At 42.3% G+C, this 19,628-nt stretch overlaps 1 protein-coding gene across 1 annotated transcript in view; it reads left to right on the top strand.

Moving 5' to 3' along the window:
• The first annotated feature begins 2,821 nt into the window (after positions 1-2,821).
• The window catches only part of TMEM74 (transmembrane protein 74), a 42,240-nt gene continuing 25,433 nt past the window's right edge, over positions 2,822-19,628 (top strand). Inside the window, exon 1 of the mRNA XM_038393494.2 lies at positions 2,822-3,346. The gene's annotated coding sequence lies outside the window, so the exon portion shown is untranslated. The remainder of the gene's footprint in view (positions 3,347-19,628) is intronic.

Genomic DNA, 19,628 nt, shown 5'->3' on the forward strand with positions numbered 1-19,628 from the left:
GGATGCATCATTGTTTAAAGGTAATTTATCTACATAGCTTACAGCTTCATAGTTAGCATAAGGAAGCGGTGAATATCTAAAATATAAGGGAGAGAAATGAATGTTATTTTCTTATATGAAGAATTAAAATGATTCTATCCCGGTCTCTGAGATAAATAAAAACAATAATAATTGGTCCAGTGACTACTTTATCAAAATAAAAGACCAGCACAACTGGCAGAGAGGCAAAAGTTTGAGGTCTCTCTCCAAAAGAGCACATAACTACATGCTTAAACTTAAGTGTGTGAGTAGTCCCATTTAAGTTTTTCTCATTGTATAATTAGACTGTAGAAACTCACTGCCACAGGATGTCATTGAAGCCAAGTACTTAGTGGGATTCAAAAAGGGATTTGAAATATATATATGCATAACATGAATATAAGGAGTTGTAATAGTTAATGCTAAATTTTTTTTGGAACAGCTATAAAATATCATGCTTCAGGACTGAGCCAATCCCTAAGTATTAGGGTAAGGATGAGATCTTCAGTGGGAATTGGGGGGAGGCAGATTACCCAGCATCTGCTACTATGAGGTCTAGCACCTGGTACTGGCACTGTCAGACAGGATACTAGATTAAATGGTCCACAGTGTGATCCCGTTGGACAATTCCTATGTTCCTAAGCATGTGCTTAAGTGTTGTGCTGGATGGGGCTCTGAATGGGCATGGACACCGAATGATGCTCGCTCTTTATAGATAGTGGAAAGCTATCTGGGGAAGTGTGAAGCAGAGTAGGTGGAAAGGACAGGTCAGCCTGCTATGTATCACTGGGAGGTGAAATGAGCTCCATGTATGTAATATTAAAGAGGATAATGCAGGCAGATCACTGACAAATTCCATACACTGATTAATGCTTTTGGAGAAAACCAATATTTTTTTTCAGCACCAGGAATAAAAAGGTTTTGCAATTACAAGGCTTTAAAAACATCAATAAAACCATTTAAAATCCTATATTAATGCAATGAGGTAGCTATAACCAACTGGTTACATGTTTTTATTTTTACCCTATGGGTCTAAAATATAAATATTACTTTGCTGCCTGCAGTGACATTTCAGAGTTGTGGTAAAACTTAAGTGCTGACCCCATCTGAGATATTATGTTATAACTATATCTAATAGCACACCAGGTATTGGAAGAAACTTTAAAAAAAAAACAACCAGACACACACAAGCAGGAGTGCTATATTCATTTCAAGATGTTTCAAATGCTTTAGAAACACAACATGTACCTCTTGACATCTTGTGGTTTTTTTATGTAACTGCAGGGCTGATTTTTAAAAATGTGCATGGAATTATATATATATTTAACACCGATTTTAAAGAACAGAAGTTTTACTAGAAACTGTAAAATGGCAAGAATAAAATGTGAAAAAGAACTATACATACAGGTGGATTTCATTATGGCACAGAGGTCTTTATGCAAGTCTTTCTACATCACTTAAGGGTTGCTGTAAAATATACATCATATTTACTACCTTGTCATAAGTTATCACACTTAGTTTTCAGATTTCCTAAGTCTGTAACCAAGAGTTTGATAACAGAGACTCCAACCTATACCTGGGATTCAATATAATCTTTTCTTATATCATGTTCAGGGTGGTTAAAGAGCACTGTATTTTATTCATCCATATTTCCTGAATGCAAACATGTTTCATTCTGATCGCATGGCTTTACTGAACCTTTCCTGTCTTTGTCCATAGTTACCAAGTCTGTGATTCAGGACAGCACATAGGCATGTGCTCAACTTCAAGCCTGTGGTTAAGTACTATCCTGAATTGGGACAGATAGAATAGAATAGTCTGCTGATACTGAAAATCATCATTAATGGAACCATAAGTGGCTATTACTCTTAGCACCTTCTACACATATTTGTTCACGATGCCTTTAATTTCTAAGAGTTTTCAGCTTTTATCGATCTTTTCATCTTTATTAGGAATCCATAATTCAGTTCATTATCACTGTTACTTTATGAAATCAACACATTGTTTCCTCTGTGTTAGTTACCGCTCCTCAGAAATTCAAGCCTTTGATAAGTTTGATTTGCTCTTATTTTCCCCCAATTATTCTTCTTTCAAAGTCATTTTTTCTATAGATGTTTGTGGATATTTTTGTAAGAACCATAATTTTAATTTATTACATTTCTGGTTCCAAATAGATTAACTGTTCATAAAAATGCATTAGCATAAGGTAGTTTTTTCATTATTTTTACACTGCACTTTTTATCAGTGATGGATTTACCCTCTCAATTGCTTTGAGCAGAGATTAAGAACATTTGTCCTCTGGTCTGCCCTAAGGAAGGGCAAGATGTATTTTTAAAAAATACATGTCCATACTCCTCTTGATTTCCTAGCTTAATGAAGTCAAATTTGGAAAACAGGCAAAACTTCAAGTATACATGAGAATGCATTGGACACTGTGTCCAAGTGATCAAGGACTCCATTGGGTCAAATCAGGGAGAACCCCCCACCCCCCATTTTCTTAATGCTAGAATGTTGCCCTTCACTTCCCCAGACTTTGTTGCATCCAGTCCATAGGTAGTTTTTGGTGACCAGTTATCTCCCCACTAATTACAGCCTGTAATATTTTAACATTTCTCCTTGTGATAGGGTGTTCTCCCCACACTTGCCCTGAAAGGGTTAAGGGTGACCAGAAGGGCCAGTTAGCCTATTAGGTGGCAGGCTGGGGGTAATTAAAATGGCTAGGGAAGCCTTAGTTAGAGAAAGCTCACCTTTGCAGAAACAGGTGGGGCTTATATAAGCCAGGAAGCTGGCACCAGAAAGGGCTGTTGGAAAAACTGCAGTCACAACCTGGGAAGAGGGAGGAGTGTTTGGAGGCTGCAAAGATGTGGAGGCTGCAGCTGCTCCCTGGGAGGAGGAAGTGGTGAAGCTGGTAGATCCAGAGAAGGAAAGGATAGCTGGAAGGTTAGGAAAGGGTTCAGGAAAATGCAGCAAGGTATGGGGTGGAACAGACTGAGTACTGACTAGAGAGTTCCCTAAATTGGAACCTAGAGTAAAGGGTGGGTCTGGTTTCCACCACCCAGTCACTGGGGAAGTGGCATCAGTGGAGCAGTGTGTAGGAAGACTGCCTGAGCCTGTTTGGCAGAAAAAATCCCTCCCATCCCGAGAAGGGGAAACCATGGCATTGGCCTAGCCAGAGGACTGAGTCATAAAGAGGCCTCAGGAGCTCCTGGAGTAAGGGAGGGGCTGCAGACAAAGACTGAGGGTGGAGGGACAGCTTGCACCTGTGGGGAGAGCCGTTGACCTGATGAGCTATTCCCCACAATCTCCAGGAGGAGGCACCATACCTGTGGTGAGTAGAGCGTGCAGTCATGCTCCTGCTTTATGCCCAACAAATATTCGGGCTAACACGTCCATACTGATGCATCACTGCATACCACTGATCTCTACTAACAGTATTGCCTTGCATGTTGATAGTTCCATAACTTGAAATTAATTTACCTAATACATCAGTTTCTGACCATACCACTGTACTGGGGATGGAATTGGCTTTTATTGGCTGTAAAATCTGGAAACATTGCAGTTCTCTTGACTGGAAGTCTATTGCTGTAAAGAGCTGCTGACACCATAAAGTTTTTTTTTTTTTTTTTTACACAAGCATAACTTTCCATTTCTTCTCTAAGGGAAGTGGGATCTATCTTTGGGGGTTTAAGTATGTGACTCACCAGCTAGTGCACTCCCTAGTGACTGGGCATGGCATGGCAGCCCATACTCCTGTAGCTCCCCCTACTAACAACTGGTCCAACCCTGTCGTGGTTGGGTGTGACTTGGTCCTCCCATTGGGTCACACATAGTCCAACAATTAATAGTCCTTCATCTTTATTTTGGACACCCAGTCCCAGTGTGGACCCACTAGCCCATACCCCTGCTATCAGGGAGGAGGGCGGGTTTCAGCAGTGCTGATCCCTGGTTGTGGGGAGTCAGGAGGAGGTTTGCACCACATTGTCAGTGGGCTGATAGAGGAGCTTAGACCCTCCCCCTCCATTTGGTTCCACTCCAGGAACCCCTGCATAGGTCCTCAGGACCTGACTATACAGAACCATTCCTGCCTCCCTGGACAGTGTATCAACTCTCCTCTTTAAGCCTGTTCCCCAACCTCATTGCAGAGCTTCTTAGCTATGCAGCAAGTTCTGCTGCAGGAGACTTTTTTCTTCCACTCCTCAGTGGCAAGGCAGTCCCTGGTTCAGCTGGCCATTTCCTGCTCGCTGCAGGCTCCTCAACTGTTCAGACTCCTGAGCAGACTCACTTCCTGCTACATTTTTCCTACCTGTCTTGGGCTCCCTGTTGCAGGCAGGCAGGCTTTGTCTGCCAGCAATCCCAGTTGGCTCCCTGACTCCTCTGGCTCTCACTCTGTGAGAGAAGCCTAGCTGATCTGCTCTCTTTCCTAGTCAGGCCCTCACTGAGGCAGGTTCTGCCCTTTTAACTCCTTCCTCCAGGTTTGACATTTACTGCAGGTGTAGCAGGGTGAGGCTAATTGCATCCATAGGTTCTCATTAACGCCTCCAGGCCCAGCATGGGGTTGGTGCACCCCATCACAGTGACACATAGTGGCTGGCAGTTTTAGAATGATAACAAAATAGAGAGGACATGATTGAAGAGCCTTCCCCACATGTGCCTCATTCCCACTCTCATAAAGAAGCTAGGCACAGTTGCAGTCCCTGCACTTTCTTGGATGTAGGATTGCTCCTTCCTACTGTCCCTTGGGGTGCAGTAAGTAATTGAAAGAGGTTGAAGAAGGGAAAAGAAGATGAAGAGGCAGGACCCTGCCCAGCCCTGACCCTCACTCCCTTGCTGAGCTGGCCAGCCATGGAAATGACCACACACAACTCCCTACTAAGGGGTGCTGCAGTGGACACACTGCCCCTACACACAGAAGAGTCCCAGGAGGAAAGATGCTCCCCAGATTATCCCTGGCGTGGGGCATGTTTACATTGTCTCCAATATATGTTTAGGTCTTACTAGCACAATGTGGGTTTAAAGACTTCTCCTGCCCATTTTGTTTATTATCCCTCACCACTGAAGTTGCAACCCTCTACTTGTGAACCATCATTCCCAGTGCAACCAGTTAGGGGTTCCCAAGCTTTTTTTTCCCCTGAGGCCCACTCATGCAGCTGCAATAGGGACTGTGGCCCACTATTAACATGTGTCGATCAGGGAGAGGGGTCCCACAGGGCGTGCAAGCCCCTTGCCTCCCCAGGGACGAGGGCCAGTGAGAGGGCTAGGGTCCAGGCAAGTGCCACAGCCAGCCCCCGCCGAGACCTACAGCAGCCCGCTGAGTACCTTGAGCTGGTCACATGGCAGTCCTGTTCCAGTCATCCACCCAGCACCCTGGTGTGCCTCACAGGCACCCGTTGCCCAGTAATGAGGGAAGGACTTGGGGCAATCGGTGCTGGGCTGAGGCAAATGCTTGGGTTGGGTTGGGCCAGGCCCGGCCAATAACTGGATGGTCCCAATCACCCACCCACTGAGCTCCAATCCCTGGGGTGATCACAAGGCTGATACTCTAGGGGGCCTGACAGCCATGGATCGTGGGGTGTGGCAGCTTGGAGCAGGATTGGCTGTGAACTCTCCAGCCTCCTCCATCCATCCTTGGAGTCGACGCCTCTTGAGGCCAACCCCTTCTCCTCACCCACCTCCCAGCGGCTCTTCTTTGCCCTCTGCTGCCTGCCAGGGATGCTGGGCTCTTCTGGCAGTCATTGCTGGCCACAACTCCTCCAATATATACCATTTTGGGGAGAAACTGTGCCCTATGCCACCCATGGTGAACCACCCCAGACTGTGTTGTGGCCCACCTTTGGGCCGTGACCCACAGTTTGGGAACCTCTGAGTTAGGAGACTAATGTAGGCATCAAAACAAAATTAGGTCAGTGCATGGGACTTCCACCACAAGCCAGGGCCCAATGCAGAAATACAGGCCAGCTTTCAGGAAGAGTTCACTTTATTGGTACGGACAAAGAAATGCTGTAGACAATGATATGGGAGAATTCCTGATGATGATGGAAACGTAATTTGTGGGGGACTTTTTTATATATGTAAGTAACAGATAAACTGACAAGGTGAGCAAAATTTCTAAAGCTGTGATCAAACTCAGCTATACATAGTGGTTTTTAATTGTCCAGATACTATGGAAGTAAAAACAATTACAAATATGGACTCTTGCAGAATTTTAAGGAAAAAAAAGTTATACTAGAGTATCATTAGAAGGAGAGACTTGTATGTGACAGATGAAATGGAGTGAGTCTGATGTTGGAACATGTTTGTGTGTCCATACTTTGCTGCTGTAAAGATACAGACATTTTAGGTTTCATATAAATTCCATCTGTGAACGTGAGTTTAAAAAACAGCCCCTGTCCTGAAGATTTACAGTCTGAAGTGTAGGAGACAAAGATTCAGAATGTAAGCAGAGTATTTGGAGCTGAGCCACAGAGATGCCCAAGATCCACAAAAGAGGTCTGGGGCTTTCTGGACTTCATTACACAGGGTGTTGGGGGAATTAAGAACTTTAGGGCTGTCTAACTTACTGCAGGGCTCACAACTGCCCCTGGAGCAGCTCAGAAATGGGAGGGTGCAAGAGTGGCTAAAAACCAATTAGCCCCCGTCCCTTGGATTGTGAGCATATCTCACCCAGTAAGCATTGTAGAATGACAAAAGCAGCAGTACCCCTGTTAGTGTAACCCATGGGCACTGGTGACATTATCCTACGCTGCTCGCATTATCTTGAAAACAGTAGCAGACTTGTGCTTTTAGCTTCAGAGGTGGCAGGTTCAATCCCTCCGATGACCTGATCAAGACAATTGCCACTTTTTTGATGTTGAAAATGTTACCTTTGTGTTTAAATACACTACCCCTTATTAGTGTGTCTGGGCATGACACATCCTCTCAGTGATCCCTGGTACTCTGAAATTAGCAAATTGCATTATGTGAAGTAGTGCACTTGTCTGTCTAAGCTCTTCCCGTCATCCTCCTAATGGAGAGCTGGAATTCACAGCTGCAACAGAAAAAACATTTTATCTCTACTAACTCATTTAGAAATTATACCATTCATGTCACTTATGTCCTTTCCTCTGATTTTTCCATGAAGCAGTCTCAGTAATTTTAAAAAGTCATTTGCTCATTCATATGTAAATACAGGTAAATACAAACTACTTCAGCTGGCTATGGTCATAACTAACCAGGAGGTTACCATCTGCCACACAGATTTTTTTTCACACTCAGTATGGTAAATCAGTGAGCTAATGTAACCCTCATCTCTCTTTTGGTTCTTATTAGTGCATTGTACTTAAAGAGTCATTTTTTATTTAGGGGGATTTCAAAGCATGCAATAATTTTAATTTTGCCCTCATTACACAATGGTGTCTGCACACAAGTGCTAGCAGATGGAGAAGACAGAGATGTATTTTTGAGATGGCCCTAATTATTAGGAAAAATTAAGAAGATAATGACACTTTATTTGTAACCTTTTCACTCTTAATTATAAATTTGAATGCTCCTCCCTCCCTTAAACAATGTAAAATATCAAATGCCAGATTCTTATAGACTTTAAGGTCAGAAGGGACAATCATGATCATTTAGTCTGATCTCCTGCACATTGCAGACCACAGATGTTCCCTTCCCCCCTGCATCTCCCCCCCCCCCCCAAAAAATGTGTAAGAACAGGAAACTGCAAGTTGTGTCAGTAGAGGTATTTGTCCACCTTCTTCTTTGCCCTCCCATTCCTGCCGCCAGGTTGTTCTGCCCTCTAAGACCACGTTCATCCCAAGAGCTGCAGAGAACTTGAGACTTGTGGGAAAACAAGTCCCCAGGTCATCCCATGGCATCATTCCTCTGGAGCTGTGCTTCCCAGTTGTCACTACTGGTCACAGCCCCAACCCCTTCCCTGAATGGAGGGACAACCAGCGTAAGCAGGTGGAATGGGTCAGAATTATTTTATGCTTTATGGTCCTTGTGAAGCTAAGAGGAGACAATACTCTGGAGAGAAGTCCCAATCTCTCCTAATCTCAGTGCACCCTTAAGGGTGTGATCTGTAGGTCAGGAGAAGTAGGGATCTTGCCACATAGGTACTATAGCTCCCCTATTCACATCAGATCCACCCAGTCTGGGTCTCTTTCATAAGCAACAATGTAGAGGATGACCTGGCCCTTAAAGTTCTAAAGACATTTTTTTCATCAGATTGTCATGATTCTAAAAGAGGATAAACTTTGGGGCTTAAACAAGTCATTCTTCATCAAAGCTTTTAAACTATTTGAATGTCTCCTATCTCAATAGAACATTTTAGTATTCAGTTAACAAATATATTTTGCCATATACTAAGATTGTACTGCAGAGACTTAATTCTCTGATAAAGGTGAACATCAAACATCGGCTTAAAGAGAAGTCTTTCATCTCTTTAGATTGTAAATCTTCAGAGCAGAGATTGTCTCTTAGGGTGTGTCAACACAGCAGCTGGGAGCTTGTCTCCCAGCCCAGATGGACAGACATGTGCTAGCTCTGCTTGAGCTAGCACACTAAAAATAGCAATGTGATATTGCGGTACAGGCTATCCTCCCGAGTATAAGCCCATCCAACCCTCTCCGTCCATACTCGGGTGGCTAGCACATGTTGCCATCAATTTTGCAACATTCATGATGGGTGTAGCAGAGCTAGCATGTCCGTCTACCTGGGCTGGGAAGATCAGCTGCAGTGTAGACATATCCTAAAACTCACTTTAACAGCTGGAATTTATATGAAGACTATTCACTCTCCTTCCTTTCAATACATTGTCTCCTATTTACAAGCCTTCTGATTCGTCTAACTTTCTCTAAGTGTTTGTCTTCACTCAAACAGTTAGCTCAAGTTACTCTACTCAAGCAAGCCTAGCTCAAAGGAAAGCAGCCATATAAAGTGATTTGGTTAGTGGCACAGCATGACTGGATTACAGCTGGGGGAGCTGTGCTAACTCACTGTAACTTGTGGCTACATCCCCAATGCAATAGTACCTTGTCAGCAGCACTCAAGCTTCAACCCACGCTCCCTATAGGGCACCTAGTTTAAAGTACCATTTAACACAAGCTGGAGATTTTTGTGTGTGGGTGGAAGTCAGGTTAGGGACAACACTTGAGTTATTCTTTGAGCGAACACTGCAGTGAAAACGAGCCCTAGGTAGTCAACTGGCACTTAGAAATAATGGGTGCCTTAAGCAGGCTCAAAGCTCTGCCATATGTATAAAAGGATGACGTCTTTAAAATAAAAAAAATCACCTGTATTAGTTGGCAATAAGGACCTATGATCACCACAGACCCTAGCAAGAGGGAAAGTTTGATATGTCAAAGCATCCTCCAGTTTGTGCCTACCTTGTACCATTTCCTGTGAAGCAATTGTACTTTGGTCATTGTGCCAACAATGTCCCAAACTGAGGCAGATGTTGTGTGAGATGGATGGGTGTCCATGCCTGTGGTACACCTCATGATTCCGAGAATATCTTTGAATATTTGGACTAGCAGAAAAATAGGACAATCGTACTCCCCTTTCCATGATAGACAAATTCTCCCATAGTTGCAGCCTTCTTGAAATATACTGTTCAGTCAATATATGTTGATGCTGCTGGTCATGGAGTTCTGCAAAGGGCCTTTCAGAAAGTTAAACTGTACTTTTAGACAATGGGTGAAATTCTGACCCTGCTGAAGTCAATAACAACGTTCAAATGGACTTCAATGGAACCAGGATTTCACTGGATATTTGCAATGCAGTAAATACCCCAGAAAACTTCTCTTATTTTTTTTTCTTCCTTGTTAGCACAATCCTACTTGGTTCTCTCAGATGCATTGGTTAAAAATTATTTTAGTCTTATTTTTTGTGTCCTTTTCAGGTTAATCTTTTACGCTGAAGTGTGTTTGTGGATGTCCAATATGAGTTCAGTTATTTATTATTTCTGACTGGGCTTACCACATCAACTTGAAGGCCCAAATGAGATCAGACCCCATTGTGCTATGGGCTGTACAAACATGTCCTATGAGACAATCCCTGCTTTGAAGATATAAAGTGAAACCCTGACCCTATTGAAGTTCATGGGAGTTTTGCCATTGACTTCAATAGGGCAAAGATTCCACCCATGCAGTCTCAACACATGAACATGCAAGCAAGGTTTGAGCTGAGGCACAAAGCAATTGAATGACTTGCCAAAGAATAACAGGAAGTCTGGGGTGGTGCTGTTAATTTTATCTCTAGCTCCTGTGTCCTAATCTAGAGCCTTAAATACAGGGCCGTTGTTTCTCCCTGGACTTTTGCATTTCCCCTTGGTCAGTGATGCAACCTAGACTCTAGGATATAGCAGTTTGGGTCTCCCAATCCCTTCCTGATGTATTCCCATGACTTACTGTCAGTCATGTGCTTTTTCACCTATATGGAATTGGCTGGCAGAGTTTTCCTTTCCCCTTTTCTAAGGTGTCAGCTCCTGATACAGGCATCATCACTGCTTTAGTTGCAGAGCATGGCTTCACTATTTCTACTATGATAAGAAATGGTATCTCCCAAATAGTTTGTCTTCAGTGTCTTTCAGTTTTTCCCAAATGGCCTTTCATGAACTACTTCAGTGTGGTTTTTCTCCCACAGAAGTAGACTTCATGGTGGGCTGTTACCTGAGCTACTCAAAAGTAAGGATATATTCTTGTCCACCCCTCCCCCCCCAGCAAAAAAAAATATCTCCATTCCATTTGGATTATTTTTAGTGTATTTTACACTCCTCTTCATTGTTTGTGTGAAAGTTCTGTGAGGACTTTGGTTTTTGCACTGGGTAATACACAACTCAAACATTTGTGAAATTGTTAGCAGAAAAAGAAGGCAGGGAGTTCCCCATGTGTGAAACATATTTTATTGGGAAGAGGAGAGAGTGCAAGAAAGAGGGAAGAAAATTGTACTATTAATATACATTCTTTTTGTGATGGAGAATTAGGAGAGGCAGAAGTGGGAGGTAACCCGCTGATGGTGAAGGACAGAGAAGGCAGTGTCCAAAGTTCAGGCATATTTTATTTTGTATTAAGAATGGCATAGAGAATGTGGACATGCTTGCATACAGAGGATTTGGCTTGTGTCAAAAATAGCATGAAAATCGAAAAAGAAACACCTATTATCTGGAAAAATCATCTTATAGCTGGATCACCTTGCATGATTCTTTTAGTTTTGCATGGCAAAGGAATGAGATATTGTGAAGTTATTGTTTTCAGTTCTCTGAAAGCATGAATATATAGATGCCAGCGTTCCACATTAAGCATGTGTATATGAAGCATCTGCCAGGTTACATGCAAAATTTCAGTCATTGAACTGTCTTAGCCAATACACTAAAGAGTGAAGGCATTCATTATTGATTTGATGCCAAGGGCTTACAGAACTGGTCCTTTCCAAGAACCATGTGGCCAAAATTTGGAATTGCTTGTCAACAGGAGGGTCTTCTTGCAGCAGAGATGCCATGTGCCTTTTATAAACTCCCCTGCCGAACATATATTGAGCTGAACTTGGCACTCATTCACAATTTGCACATCAATTTATGATGTGAACAGGCACAATGCCACTCTAACAGATGGGCATGAGTATAGGCATGCTAGAAAACCAGCATGTGCATTGAGTTTGGAAAATGTGTGTAATTTAAAGGAATTTGCCATCCCCACTCTGACTCTGTGCTGGATTAATTTTAAACACCAACCGTCTGCAATGATGGTCCTTAAAACATACCATTTCCTTAGATATATCTAATGTAGTTAGATAATTTCAGTATTTACAAGATTTCCTGTGGTACTAGAGAATTTTATAGCTAGACTCTGATTCTTGCACCATTATAGTCAATGGAAACTTTGCCATTGATGTCAATGATCATTGGATCAAGCCTGTAGTCAGGTAACATCTATGTGTCTTAGGTAAAATTGGCAAGTTTTTAAGAGTTGACACTTTGGGTGCTGCATTCTTCCAAAAATCTGGCCCCAAGTGTTACAGCAAGTACTGCTGGGTACTGAATGCTCTTGGAAATTTGGATTTTATTTAGGTGCCTAAAAGGCAGCTGAACTTTTTGAAGAGCCTAGCCCCAACTGTGGGGGTTCAACACATGAAAATCTGGCCCCCTGTGGTGTATGTATCTTCCACAACCATAGAACATTATGTTCACTCTTGGTAAATTGGGCTTGATGTTCTGTAAGAGGAAAAAGGAAAGTGCTTTGAACAGTTTTCTACAACAGAAATCCACGCATCTTCACCGAAATGAATTGTCTGCTGAAAAGAAGCCAGCTGTAGTAACCGGAGCTAACAGTTGTGCATAATTTCTGCTAAATACACTAGATCAGGTGGAACAGGAATTTTAAATGAATCTGCATATTAATTCCTTTAGCTGTGAAATTTATTACTGCTGATACAAGTACTTTATAACTTTCTCAGAGCCAATACATTTTCACTTTTGGGAATAGCCCCCCACTCCCGACTGTAACTGCCACAAAATCCATTTTGTAATCAAAAAATAAAGCCTGAGCTTGGACACAATATCACCAGCTCCAAGGTTTGCAGGAAGATGTTAAATATATACGATTGACACTAATGACAATTCATGTAAACCAATTACATTTGACTTTGCTAGAGGAATTTCAGTACCAATGAATTTTTGGTCAGTGCATCACCTGTTATTAACTTGAAGTCATGACCTCTATTGGAATATGTATTTATAAATGTACATAAAGCAAGCGTATTGGAACATAATGAAATACATGAGTTACTTAGATAAATGAAAGATACTTGTTTCATAGATTAAAAATAAAACGGGTGAATCATGTCCTCCTATATCTTTTCCAAACAGTTGCATATGGTATCCCTGGTATTCAGCAGCATTGAAACTGAGTCGCCCTTTGTCAAAAAGTAATATTTCACTCCAGCACAGGCAATGGGAGCACATTACAGTGAATACAGTCATACTACTGGGACAAAGTATTGCCTACAGCCTGGGTCTTCAAACTAGTTACCATATTAAAAAAATCCAATGAGTAAGGTACTGATTCTGCAAAAAAAACTCAATGCAGGAAGAAACTATCAGTTTCATAGAGCTCTGAAGTCCATCGAGCCCCAAGTATGTATTCTCACAGAGCTCACTGCGCAGAGGTGGATTATGGTTTTGTGGGACCCTGGGCCAGAGCAAGCGGGAACCCTCCCCACCCCTTCTGCCTGCAGTCCCCCCTTTCTCTCCCTCCCAGTGTTCCTGCCAGGGAAATGTGGTCAGGGAGCAAGGGCTCCCCCATTCGGGACACCGCTCGGAACACCGAGCGGGCAGAAGGGGTGGGTGTGCAGGGGTTCCCATTTTTCTGAGGGGGCCCCCCCATTGGCTGGGGCCCCTGGGCCCGGGCCATGGTGGTCCAGTGGCTAATCAGCCACTGGCTGCAAAATCTGAGTCTGAAATTTCAAAAACCAACCCATACTGAGATTTCCTTCTAGTTAGCCCCCTCGTGTGGGGTCTAGCTACAAGAAGGAGTGATTGGGCCCCATGTTTAACATTTTAAATTGTAAGTTCCTTAGGACTGGAACTTTGTCTTCATGGTGTCTTGTATGGTGCTGAGCATTCTGTCCCTAGTTGCTTAACTGCTTTGTTGGGTCAGGGTTGCCATTAATAATAGAAAAATCTGCTGATGAACCTAACTAACTTACCATTCACTCCAGTATTCTGAACAATTAAAAATATACACATTGAAATAAACAGGCTTGTTTAATGACTAAGGCCAATGTTTTTAAACCAGTGTGCCTACAGTTAGACTCTTCAATCCATTTTTAGGCCCTTGAACAAGTGGCCTGACATTCCAAAGTGCTGGACACCAATAGCATCCTCCGACTTCGGATCCAAATTTGGCAACATTCTCTTAAATGCTGTGTAACCTTTTAGAGGGGGAACCTTCCCATACTGACATTGACACTGTAGATAAAGCAACTTGTTCTATAACTGTGAATGCAGTGGCAGCACGTTCTGTGCCTATGGACTGAAGTCTTAGATTGAACTGGCTGTGATGTGCTCCAACTGTAATGCCACGCCATTGCAAAGTATTTGTTTGTGCTGCAAGTACAGGGTCACTATGTAGTATCTAAAATGTGACATGATCATAATGTCACTTGACTGTGCTGTAAGTGCAATTTCAATACAGTTCAATGTCTGCGCTATCTATCTATGAAAGATTCAGATAATTGTAGCATATACTTGACATTGCACTGTCACCTTGAATATTAATCATAGAATCGTAGGGCTGGAAGGGACCTCAAGAGGTCATCTAGTCCAGTCCCCTGTACCTATGGCAGGACTCGGTATTATCTAGACCAGTGGTTCTCAAAGCTGATCTGCCGCTAGTTCAGGGAAAGCCCCTGGAGGGCTGGGCCAGTTTGTTTACCTGCAGGTTCGGCCCACCGTGGCTCCCACTGGCCATGGTTTGCCGCTCCAGGCCAATGGGGGCTGCGGGAAGTGGTGCGGGCTGACAGATGTGCTGGCCACCACTTCCTGCAGCCCCCATTGGCCTAAAGCTGCAAACCGCAGCCAGTGGGAGCCGCGATGGGACAAACCTGCGGACTCAGCAGGTAAACAAACTGGCCCGGCCCACCAGGGGCTTTCCCTGAACAAGTGGCAGGCCGGCTTTGAGAACCACTGATCTAGACCATCCCTGACAGGTATTTGTCTAACCTGCTCTTAAAATTCTCCAATGACAGAGATTCCATAACCTCCCTAGGCAACTTTATTTCAGTGTTTAACCACCCTGACAGTTAGGAATTTTTTCCTAATGTCCAATCTAAACTGCCTTTGCTGCAATTTAAGCCCATTGCTTCTTGTCCTATCCTCATATGGAGGAGGGAGAAAAATTGTTCTCCTTAACCTCTAACAACCTACTATGTATTTTAAAATTTATGTCCCCTCTCAGTCTTCTTTTCCAAATTAAACAAACACAATTTTTTCAATCTTGTCTCATAGATCATGTTTTCTAGACCTTTAATCATTTTTGTTGCTCTTCTCTGGACTTTTTCCAATTTGTCCTCATCTTTCCTGAAATGTGGCCCCCAGAATTGGACACAATACTCCAGCTGAGGCCTAATTAGCACAGAGTAGATCAGAAAAATGACTTCACATGTCTTGCTTATAACACTCCTGCTAATACATCCCAGAATGATGCTTGCTTTTTTTTTTTTTTTTTTTTTTTTTGCAATAGTGCTATACTGTTGACACATATTTAGCTTGTGATCCACTATGACACCAGATCCCTTTCTGCAGTAATCCTTCCTAGACAGTCGTTTCCCATTTTGTATGTGTGCAATTGATTGTTCTTTCCTAAGTGGAGTACTTTGCATTTGTCCTTATTGGAAAAATGGTCTGAAATAAATAGAAAATTCAATTTGTCCAGATCATTTTGAATCTTAATCCTATTCTCCAAAGCACTTGGAATCCTCCCAGCTTCATATCATCTGCCAACTTTTAGAGTACTCACTATGCCATTATCTAAATCATTGGTGAAGATATTGAACAAACTGGACCCATAACTGATCCCTGTGGGACGCCACTTGATATACCTTTCCAGCTTGATTGTGAATCACTGATAACTACTCTGTGGGAAGGGTTTTCCAACCAGTTATGCACCCATCTTACAGTAGCTGCATTTAGGTTGTATTTTCCTAGTTTGTTTGAGAAGGGCACACAAAACAGTATCAAAAGTCTTACTAAATTCAAGATATACCACATCTACTACTCCCCCCCCTCCTCCCATCTACAAGGCTTTTTACCCTGTCAACGGAAGCTATCAGGTTGGTTTGACATGATTTTTGTTCTTGACAAATCCATACTGACTGTTACTTATCACCTTAATATCTTCTAGGTGTTTGCAAATTGATTGCTAATTATTTGCTCCCTTATCTTTCTGGGTACTGAAGTTAAACTAACTGGTCTCTAATTCAGTGAGTTGTCCTTATTCCCCTTTTTATAGATTGGCACTACATTTGCCCTTTTCTAATCCTTTGGAATCTCTCCCGTCATCCATGACTTTGTGAAGACAATCGCTAATGGCTCAGATATCTCAGTCATTTTCTTGAGTATTCTAGGATGCATTTCATCAGGCCCTGGTGACTTGAAGACATCAAACTTGTCTAAGTAATTTGAACTTGTTTTTTCCCTATTTTAGCCTCTGCTTCTAACCCAGTTTCACTGGCATTTACTATGTTAGATGCCCAATCACTACTAACTTTTTTGGTGAAAACTGAAACAAAAGTCATTTAGCACTTCTGCCATTTCTATATTGTCTTGTTTGTTCCTCCCCCCATTGAGTAACAGGCCTACCCTGTCCTTGGTCTTTCTCTTGCTTCTAATGTTTTTGAAGAATAAATTGTTTCTAGTTAGTTTAATCTCATCTTGTGCCTTGGCCTTTCTAATTTTGTCCCTACACACTTGTGTTTGTTTATATTCATCCTTTGTAATTTGACCTAGTTTCCTTTTTTTTTTTTTTTTTTGAGTTTCAGATAATTGAAAATCTCCTGGTTAAGCAGGGTGGTCTCTTGCCAAACTACGTATCTTTCCTACACAATGGAATAGTTTGCTCTTGTGCCTTTAATAATGTCTCTTTGAAACGCTAACTCTTTTGAACTGTTTTTCCCCTTAGATTTGCTTCCCATGGGCTCTTACGTACCAACTCCCTGAGATTGCTAAAATCTACTTTCTTGAAATCCATTATCTTTATTGTGCTGTTTTCACTCCTAACATTCTTTAGAATCATGAACTCTACCATTTCATGACCACTTTCACCCAAGCTGCCTCTCACTTTCAAATTCTACCAGTTCCTCCCTATTTGTCAAAATCAAATCTAGAACAGCCTCTCCCCTAGCAGCTTTCTCCACCTTCTGAGATTTAAAAAAAACGTCTCCAGTACATTCCAAGAACTTGTTGGATAATCTGTCCTGCTGTGTTTTCTCCAACAGGTGTCTGGGTAGCTGAAGTTCCCTGTCACCACCAAGTCCTGTGCTTTGGATGATTTTGTTGTTTTTAAAAAAAAGCCTTATCCTCTTCCTGGTTACATGGTCTGTAGGAGTCCCCTATCATGACATGACTTGTGTCACCAATTCTATCCTTACCCAGAAACTTTCAACAAGTCTGTCTCCTATTTCTATCTCCACCTCAATCCAAATGTATACATCTTGCATATATAATGCAACACCTCCTTTTTCCCCCTGCCTGTCCTTCCTGAGCAAGCTGTACCCTTTTATACCAATATTCCAGTCATGTGTATTGTCCCACCAACTCTCTGTGATGCCAGTGATGTTCTAGTTGTTTATTCACTAGCATTTCTAGTTTTTCCTGCTTTATTCACCATACTTCTCACATTAGTATACCAACATCTAAGATACTAATTTGGTTTCCCCACTATGTTCTCTTTTTCTCTCTCCCTTATCCCGGCTATAATGATACGTGCTCTCCCCAGATTCCTATCTTTCTCCCAAATCTCCATGTTTTTGACTTACCTGTGAGCTTTTGTACCCTGCCCCCATTGATTATATATTGTGCATCTGTTTCATTATTACGTGCTCTATATAAACTTAGGCTGAACATTCCTGTTTCCTTCCAACTTGTCAAATTTTATTTAATTATTCCATTAAATACCCCAAATTTATATTCAGATAGTGCTGTGGTCCTTTAACCCCAAATGCTTTTACATATCCTAGGAATAGCCTCATATATGGCTAGATTCTACTTAGCCCTTACGTATGTGTGTAGCAGGAGATAGGAAGCATAGAGACTTCCTGCTCTTGCACAGCCTAGAGGCAGATGACAAAATGTCTCCTCCTCCTCACAGAGATGAGTAGACGGAGCCAGGGCTCTTTCCAGTGTGCTGATGGAAGCATGCTGCACCCCTGTAAAGGAGTATAGATTTTTGTGCAGTCCAGAGAGCAGTCTCATTCTCAGAGGTTGAATGACTACAGTGCTCCTCTTGGAGTGATATGGCCGAGATTCACCCCAATTCCTACAAGGCACAATCTAATCTTGAGCAGTATAGCAGCAACTACACATACTCAGAGTTCTTAACTGAGGTTAAGATTTTTGTCGTGGTTATTTTTCATAAGTCACAGGCAATAAACAAAAATTCACAGAATCTCGTAACCTGACCCTGACTTTTACTAAAAATAACTGTAACAAAATGGGGCAGGGGAATCCAGCACTGCTGTGCCTGTGATGGTTCGGAGATCCAGGGTCCCCCTTGCTACCTGTGTTGGCTGAGGGTGCTGGAGTCTACCTACTGCCTGAGGCAGCTTGGAGATGCGGGCCACCCATCTGCCGAAGGTGGCTTGGATTCCAAGGCCTGCTGCTGGGAGCTGCAGGGTCTTGCCACCTGAGAGTGGCAGCCCCACCACCCCAGGCTGAACCTCTGTGACATAATCTTAGCCTTATTCTTAATCCATTAGAGAAATACATAATTTCTCTTGTTGGGGGGGCTCTAAGTTACAGGAACCAAGGAGATTCAAAGCGGAAAGTTTCCAAGTAGTTTCTTGATTCTCAAATACAATATACTAGAAGAATGCATCTGGCTGTTTGGGCCCCATTACCTAAAGTGACTATACATCCTGGTTTTGCCAAGACAGTCACTGTTTTTTGTATGCTCTGCAGCATCTTCTTTCAGAACACTGAACACATTCCAGTTCTTCCCCCCCTCTTTCCTCCCCTAATCAGGGGCTGGGGGATGGTAATATCTACAAAATATCTGTTGCTATAATGAGATTCATTGCCACACTGAGCAGAATTTGCTCTGTTTTTTTCCGGGAGCGAACAGGTCAGTGGAATAAGTGTTAACTCCCAAAATCAATCACATTTTAAGAGAAAAGACTAATAAGTGTAGACTATCTGACCTGTTCTGTTGCTCAGTGGACATTAACACTTTTTTCCAGTATTTCATGCTAAACTCATTCAGAATGCTGTTACTGGGAGGGAATCATCCACTGTGAGAAATAATCACATGTTGCTGTTGAGTCAGAGGCTGATACAGTACATGTTTTCGCACTAAACAGCAGTGCTGACATCCCCTGTGAAATGTAAGAAAACTCTTTTTATGGAGCCATACTCTTTAAATGTCAGCGTTAAGACTTATTTAAGGTAATGACACATCTATCCAAATCGAGGTTCCATAGCTAGTACCTACCAATTACAACAGTGTAACAGCAGAAAATGGAGATAGTTGTCTGTCTTGTCAGTAGGAAATGTGCAGATTTATGTACATAGCTTTATGCTGGTGGAACTCATTGATTTCAGTGGAAATGCTTCCTGACTTACACTAGTGTAAGAGAGGAATTAGGCATAGAAAGTTCTGGAAATTTAAACTATTGTGACTTACATTTGCTTTAAATCCTTTATTTTTTTTTCTGATGTCTTCATTATTTTAACTAAATCCTAAATACAAATCCAAGCCTTTGGCAATTAACCTGCACAAATCACAGCAGTGTAGCTTTCAAAGTATCCTAGTCCAGACTGTCACCTGCAAGGGGAAAAGCCAAGTAGCAGACAGGTGTACACATACATTTAATCTTGTAATCTTCTCTTCTGGGGAGCAAGGGGGATGCAAGGTGATCCT

Source organism: Dermochelys coriacea, chromosome 2 (assembly GCF_009764565.3).
Source record: "Dermochelys coriacea isolate rDerCor1 chromosome 2, rDerCor1.pri.v4, whole genome shotgun sequence".
Lineage (NCBI taxonomy): Eukaryota > Metazoa > Chordata > Testudines > Dermochelyidae > Dermochelys > Dermochelys coriacea.